Here is an 8,398-nt window from a genome sequence, read left to right on the forward strand (position 1 = left end):
ATACATAATTCAACATAACTTCGGGACGAAGTTCCTTAAAGTGGGAGAGTATATAATATCTCTCCCCTTAATAATAAATAATAAATAATAATAAATAATACAAAATAAATAATAAATAATAAATCACTTAATAAAAAATAATAAAAATAAATCATAAATGTTAAATAATAAATGATATTTAAAAATATACAAGAAAATAAATAAAAATAGTAATAACTATACTAAAGCTCTAAATAAGAATAAATAGAAATAAAACAAAGAAAACAATAAAAAAATCAGTAAAGCTATCAAAAAGAAGAAAATAAAACAAGAAAGCTAAAAATCAAAGTCGCATGTAGACACATGGAGTGTGTGCATGTGGTTCCCATCCAATGTTTGCTCTATTTATTAGATGGTGAGGAGGATGGGAGGCATTCCATCTTTCCGAGATTCTATCTTTCATTCTCTTGGGAGAATGGTGTTTTAAGACATAGGAGTCACTAGCAATAGTACGTTGATTGAGGGCTCGGGGGTGGCCAGTTGTAGCGAATTCTTGCACAATTGAGCCTATGGTTGGGTGGAGAGTCGTCCCCAAAACCTTGTTGCGGTAAGCCTACTTCTACCATAGAGAGTCGTCCCCAAAACCTTGTTGTCGTAAGCCTACTTCTACCACAGGTAAGCACTATTCATAATTGAATTTAGTTTATTAATTACATGTTTATTGGGCTACGTAAGTGCCACTCTGATTTAAATTTAATGTTAAAAAAGTTAATTAGATATTTATTTTTGGACTACGGGAGCTTCAACTACGGCAGTTGCAACCACGACAACTATGGCAGCGTCGACCACGGAAACTACAAAAACTTTGACCACGACAACTACATCAACTTTGACGCTCCTAGCTCAAACTTGTGGGAGACTATTTAACCCAAGAACAATTCCACAAACTTGTCTTCCTTGCTATTATAGGCTGCAGATTCTTCTCTACCTCTTGTCTTGTCTCCACCGAAAAATATGAGCTTGAATTGACGAGTTTAGGTTTATATTTATATTTATTTCATTTATAACTGAAGGGACATGTCTATTTGAAGTGAGGCAGACTTGTATGTCTGAGTGTAGGTCGACTCACTGCTAGGAATAATTTCCTTAACTTAAAAATGCAATATCTCACAAACTATTGGGAGTTTTGGGGAAAATAAAGGCTTGTTAGAAAGAGGAAAAAATCCTCTTTAAGATGGTCTAGGATCCATTTTGAAAGGATGCCTCCAATTTCTCCAAAATAATTTTTCTTTGTGACTATCCTTAAATTTTATGCATAAAAATTTTGGGACAGCATGAGGAACGTTTTGGAGAGTGTGGCTTCTTCATTGTTATCAATGTCATCATAGGATCATAGAGTCATTATGTACGAGTGCAACATCCATGTAGCATGACGCATCAAAAATTTCATTATATATTAGTGCTATCATAGTGCAACATCATTAGGACAACTCCAAAATAGTCTTCCAACCATCAAATGATATGCAACCATGTTATCAAGACCTCATCAAGTTCCATCATCAATTGGGGTCATTCATCAAGAGTATTAAATCATCAAATGTAGTCCTCCATATGTCATCAAGGGCTTCTAAATACTTTCCACTTAGCACTTCTTAAGACTTCTTCATTAGTGACTTGAAATATTAATTGATGACATTCTTATCAAACAAGACTTATGACATCATCATCTAGAACCAGACATCTATTGTCTTCAACCTTATCATCTCATTCTAGGGTTTCATGACATTTATTAGGCATCTCAAGAATATTTTCCATCTCATCCAATGCCATATTGACATAAATGACAACATTGATTAACAATCTCCCCCTTTGTCATTGTTGGCAATATTATTTCCCTTCCAACATTCTCTCCCCCTTTGACATCAATGGAAAATGAGGTGCCCAAGCACTCCCCCTGTCAAGCTTCTTCTTTTCTTCATCAATAGTAGTTCTTCATAGGTATGTTACTACCCCTATTATGGTGCTCTTCATCAATAATATTTATTTATAGGTATGTTTCTTCCCTTGTTATGGTGCTCTTCCTTCTGGCAATGTGGTCCATGATAGATGTGTTTACATTTCTTCATGTGATGAATAAACTCCCCCTGCCTTTATAAAATCCTTTAGCTAAAGAAATATTGCTTGCTTTGTGATCAAATGGAATAAATCTTCAACAATAATCCATCATATGAGTAAGGGATCATGTTCTTCATTGGAGTTTATCTTGAGAGATGATATGTCAAAGGATGATTGTCCATGAGTGACTCGTCAAGGATTTCATAGAGTCCTTTCATGGATAGCTTATACAAGAATGATCACAAGATCCCCCTAACTGTATGCATGGTATTCTTTTTGGTAGAGTTTCATCATCAAACACTTGGAATATCACATTTGTCAAGGATGTCTTCATCAAATTAATAATATGTGTTGTTGGCTAGAGTGTCCAAGAGACTTTCAGATCCAATTTGCTTATTTCTCCATATTTGTGTAACTTTCTTTTTTGGCTTGGCTATCATTTTTCTAACTTGTGTAGGGACCCAATTAAAGTTACAATCACGTGCCATATGTCCAATGTTATGGAAATTGAAGCACTCCATCTTGTTCATGAATGAGAAATCATGACTTCTTCTTGCAAAATTTCTTCTATGAGATTGGTGGGGACCATTATAATTGTCTTTGTGATATGTCCTACAATCTTTTTCCATGTGCCCAAAGTTTGTACAAGAATAACAATAACCAAGAAATATACTTCGTTACCTGGAAGATGAATATTTTCTTGATGTACTTCTAAAGTAATTTTACCTTGAGATTCTTTGATGATATTCATTTCCTTTTGTAATCTTGACACCATCTGCAAGTCTTCTTGGAGTAGGATTTCTTCTAATGTTGTCTTGATTATTCTCCTTGACTTTGCTAGAACTCGGAGCATCAACATTTCTTCTAGGCACCCTCACATCCTTGATGTTTGGATCATTATCATTCTTGCTTGAGGATTCACCTGCATAGCCAAGACCTGATTTATCTAGGGGAATCCTTTGATGACATAGGATTTAATTTAGGGTTTGAGAGATTTTTCAAGTTCTTATTCAACAAGTCAAATTCATTTTTAAGAAGGACAATTTCTTCCTTCATTTTCTTGCATTCTTCATCCTTCTTTGATAGAATGATCTCCATTTCTTCCTTCATCTTAGTTGCTTGACATGATTGGGCATTAAGAGAAGTTATTTATGATCTTAACTTGGTGATGTCATCATCATTTTCTTCTAGTTGGCATATCATGGTGTTTCTCTCCATTTCTGCTTAATCAACTTATCCTTCTATGAATGTCAAAGATTCCATCACCTTCTCATCTCCTTGTGCTTTTTTCCTTGCTTCTTCTAGTTGATATCTAAGGGAGGAGACCTTTTCCTTGTATTGAAAAATGTCTTCTTCAATTTTGTTCAAGCTCTTGAGTCTTTTTTCAAGGTGTGTTGACAAAGTTTCTTCCCTTTTATTTTCCTTATCCAATTGATTTTTCATGGATATGACTTCTTAATGATGCTTTCTTTTTTTTGGATGAAGTTCCTCCTTAAGTTTGGTGAACTCCTCATCTCTTTCTAGTGCTTGAAGCTTGAAAAGGTAATATTCCTTCCTTGTCTTGTGTTGGTCACCACCTTGAGCTTTCTTCTTAAGTTCCTCATTTTCATTTTTCAAATTGTTAATCTCTTCCATGAAAGCTATAAGTTTAGTCAGGAGATCTTCTTCAAATTATTCTTTGATCTTTCCTTCTTCTAGGTCTTCTTTGCCCTTGATGTCATCATTCTTATTTTCAACTTCCTTTATGGGTTCTGGATTTCCTTCTTTCTTTCCATCATCTTCTTGACTAGTGATCATGGTCAATGCTCATTTTGAGTGAAGGTCATGAACTTTGTCCCTTATACCCTTTACTGTCGAACATGTTTCCAAATTGGCCTTTATAGAATTTGGTACCCCATTCAAAATTGTCTTCATTTCCCCTGTATTATACTCCTTGGATTCATCATCCATCGTGCTATCATTAACCACTGATTCCCATACTCCAATTCCTTGATTCATTAAGAAATTTCTCATTCTTACCTTCCATACATCAAAGTTTCCATTGAACATTAGAACTTTCTCAATTTAATTGCCTTCAGTTTTCAAGGTTGAGGAAGAGACATCTTTAGGTGGATTGGAGGCTTTCTTCCTTGGCTTTTCCATTTGTGTTCTAAGGATCCCTTCAAGTTCCTAGGTTTTGAGTGAAGGTACTAGCTCTGATACCAATTTTTGGAAATACTGAGGGGTTGGGGGGTGAATCAGTATTTCTTTTCAATTATTACTTTTACCAATTAGATCACTTCTATTTAGAACACAAAATTAACAATAAGAATAAATGGTTTTATTAATTTATTCTTTACAATAAATAAATTACAATATATGTAGGGCTCAAACCCTAGATGAAGACACTGATCTTCAATCACCCAGGCTCCAACCTATATTGTGCCAAGCACTGACTTGGACTTCCAAGGCTCCAACCTTATCAATTTAGAGGCACCAACCTCAAGGGCTCCAACCCTATATCTGGTTCAATCTCCAACCTGGTTTCTTGAGGACTCCAGTCCTCTAGACCTCCAACCCTATCCTCCAAGGCACTAACCTTGTCTTTTCAAGGCTCCAACCTCTTGGGCTCTAACCCTTGCTTTAATTTGTTAAGATATATTTGGTTAATATACTTCATGGCTCCTAATGTCTTCTTCAACGAGCCTTGTCAATCTTCGGCTATCTTCACTTTAGTCTCCACGTCACATCATCAATGACAACCTTGTTCTTCACATCAAGGTGTCACCACTGATCTTCATGTTACCCAAACAAAAATTCTTCAAGTTCACCTCATTATGGCTTTAATGCATCATGGTCTTCAATAATCTCCACAAATCTTCAATATGTTGCTTCACAAAGTTCTCCAACTTTTTCCTATTTTGTTCTCAAGAGAAGAATTCAACAAGATTTATTTGTCTAATCCAAATAAATATACACTTCAACCACGACAGCTTCAACCCATGAAATTATGGCATCTTCGACCATGGCAACTACAGAAGCTTTGACCACAAAAACTACGATAGCTTCGACCACGAAAACTTCAACCATAGTAGCTTCAACCACGTAACCTATGGCAGATATGACATCTTAGACCACAGCAACTATAACAACTTCAACCATGGAAACCATGACATCTTCAACTACGGAAATTGCGAACATAGCAACTATGGAAACTTCAATCACGGCTACTACAACAACTTTAACGCTCCTAGCTTGAACCTGTGGGAGACTATTTGACCAAAGAACAGTTCCAAAAACTTATCTTCCTTGCTTTTCTAGATTGCGGCTTCTTCTCTACCTATTGTCTTGTCTCCACCAAAAAATTTGAGCTTGAATACACGAATTTAGTTTTATATTTATAGCGATTTTGTTTATAACTGAAGGGAACGTCTATTTGAAGTGAGGCTGACTTGCATGACTGAGTGTAGGTCGGCTCACTGCTAGGAATAATTTCCTTAACTTAAAAATTCAATATCTCACAAACTATTGGGAGTTTCGAGGAAAATAAAGGCTCGTTAGAAAGCAGGAAAAATACTCTTTAATACTGTCTAGGATCCATTTTGAAAGGATGCCTCCAAGGTGTCCAAAATAATTTTTCTTTGTAATTGTCTTTAAATTTTATGCATAAAAAGTTTGGGACAACATGAGGAATGTTTGGGACAGTGTGGCTTCTTCATTCTTTATCTTTTTCACTGTTATCAATGGCATCATAGGATCATAGAGCATGACGCATCAACAATGTCATTATGTAGGAGTGTAGCATCCATGTAGCATGACGCATCAACAATGTCATCATATACTAGTGCGATCATAGTGCAACATCATTAGGAGAACTCCAAAATAGTCTTCCAACCATCAAATGATCTCAAACCATGTTATCAAGACCTCATCAAGTGTCATCATCAATTGTGGTCATTCATTAAGAGTATGATATCATCAAATGTAGTCCTCCATATGTCATCAAGGGCTTCTAAATACTTGGCACTTGGCACTTCTTAAGAATTCTTCATTAGTGACTTGAAATATTAATTGATGACATTCTTATCAAACAAGAGCTATGACATCATCATCTGGAACTAGACATCTATTTTCCTCAACCTTATCATCTCATTCTAAGGTTTCATGATATTCATTAGGAATCTCAATAATATTTTCCATCTCGGCCAATGCCATATTGACATCAATGACAACATTGATTAACATGGTAATGTATGATTTTGTGTGATTGAACTCTTCAATGATTGGTTAAGCCAATACCAAATATGAGCACATTGATATGTTTTCAATCTACAAAGAGAAACTAGATTGATGGATGTGACTCTCTGGAGTAAGGGTCTAGGTTGATCGAGGACATTGATCCAACTCTTCCCCCTTATCTGAGCTCCCACAAGGTAAGGAATTGAGATGTAGGGCTCCTTGGGTTGAGGGATCTCTAGACAATAGGTTATGACCCCTATATTTACCCATATGGTGGAAGACGTAGCTCCCCTATCTTTGTCTATGTAGAGTATACCCCAATTGGCATTTGTCTTTCCCACCCATCTAGGCAATGGGTGTTGGCAACTTGAGTTAGGCATGATTCTTACCATCTATGGTAAGTGGCATCTCTCTCAAGCTAGAGATGTAGGTGTTATACCACTAAATATTTAGGGTCATGTTGTGAAGGTAAATAGATAATAGGATAGGTGTGATCATTTCCATTTATGGTAATTGGTATCCCTCCTATTATCACCAGACAGTGGGATAGGTGTGATCCTTACCTCATAAGGTAAGTGGAATCCCTCCAATTGTTTGTGGTTTCCAGGGTCGTAGTATTGGCTCTCCGCTAATAGAGGTTTCTTAGGTCATAGCATTGGCTCTTCACTGACAAATTTTATGAGGTGGTAACATTGGGCTCCCCACTAGCATATTTTCTTAGGTTGTAGCATTGGATCATCGTTGGCAGAGGTTCCTGGGTAGCTACATTGGTGCTGCCAGTGATTACTGGTGGTAGAAGTGGCTCCCTAATGGATAGAGGGTGGCATATTGAGCTCCCTTTCAATGTTAAATTATTGTTCTTTTATATTTGAGAATGTCCAAGATATGAGCAGGGATGAGCAAAGACGACATTTGATGATGATGAGATATTTGTGACATTTGGTGATGATGAGATATTTGTGATGAGACATATCTTGCAATCAGTAATTTCTCCCTAACTGCGAGGTAGTGTTAATTTTTGACATCTCATGGATAAATTCCCTCCTTTGAATAGTCTTCCTCATCAAGAAAGACCCCTCCTAGCCCTTGGAAGAATTTAATTTGGTTAAGGAAAAAACATATTTTAACATGGAAACCCACATGTGCACAAAAAGGACAGGTCTATTCAAAAGGAAATTGGAAACCCATGGATGGATATAAATACAAGTTAAGTGACCCTCATTTGGATATCATCATCATCATTCTTTTTTATTTTGTTTGGCTTGCACAGTTCTGAAGTGGTTCACAGAGATTGGTTTGTACAGGTCCAAAATTGCAAGGTTTGAAGCTTCCACACGTGATTAGGATTTTGGTTCTCATCCATGGGGATGCTACAAGATATTTTCAGTTGCAACCACATCCACACAAGCTTATGCATGTGGTTTGATGGTTTCAACTGCATACACATCTCTATCTGGATGTGGTTGGAACCTAGGTTTTTGTGACCACCCCTCCCACATTTACCCACATTAACTAGCATTCTAGGGTAAGCATGAGATGAGGGCTACTATGACATGACCTAAACTCCTTGCTTAACTAAGAAAGTGGACTTGAGAAATTGAAACTTTACTGACCTCCCTCAGGAGCTACAAGACCCTTTGGAGCTAAACAACCACTCTAGGTGCCCAAACCCTAAGCTAAATTTATTTTTTAGTGATCTTGGCTATTAGTCACGTGCATGACAGGGCCTCCATGCAACTATAGGCCTCCAGCCACATGCATAAGCTTGGAAGGTAGTGACTACAACCTAGAATTTCTAGTTATGAACATGTGACCCCATAATCAATGCCACCTTTTCAACGCCTTACTCCCAACCACTGCCCAGAACTTAATGGGAGTTTCTAGAATGATATATAACATCAAGACAAAGTCGTTCATACAAAACTTAGTCAAGAACTTGATCTAACCAGGCATAACCATGACAGTCATTTCATCAAACATGTGGTGAACATGAAATCTACATGTCATGAATGCATATTTGAACATAGGGACCTGAAACTTATTTGAGATTCACCAAGAAGGTCTAATTCCCTCTCTTAATAGTTTC

The sequence above is a fragment of the Pinus tabuliformis genome, chromosome 6 (assembly GCF_031772625.1).
Source record: "Pinus tabuliformis cultivar Carrire ecotype Pingquan chromosome 6, CPIR1, whole genome shotgun sequence".
NCBI lineage: Eukaryota > Viridiplantae > Streptophyta > Pinopsida > Pinales > Pinaceae > Pinus > Pinus tabuliformis.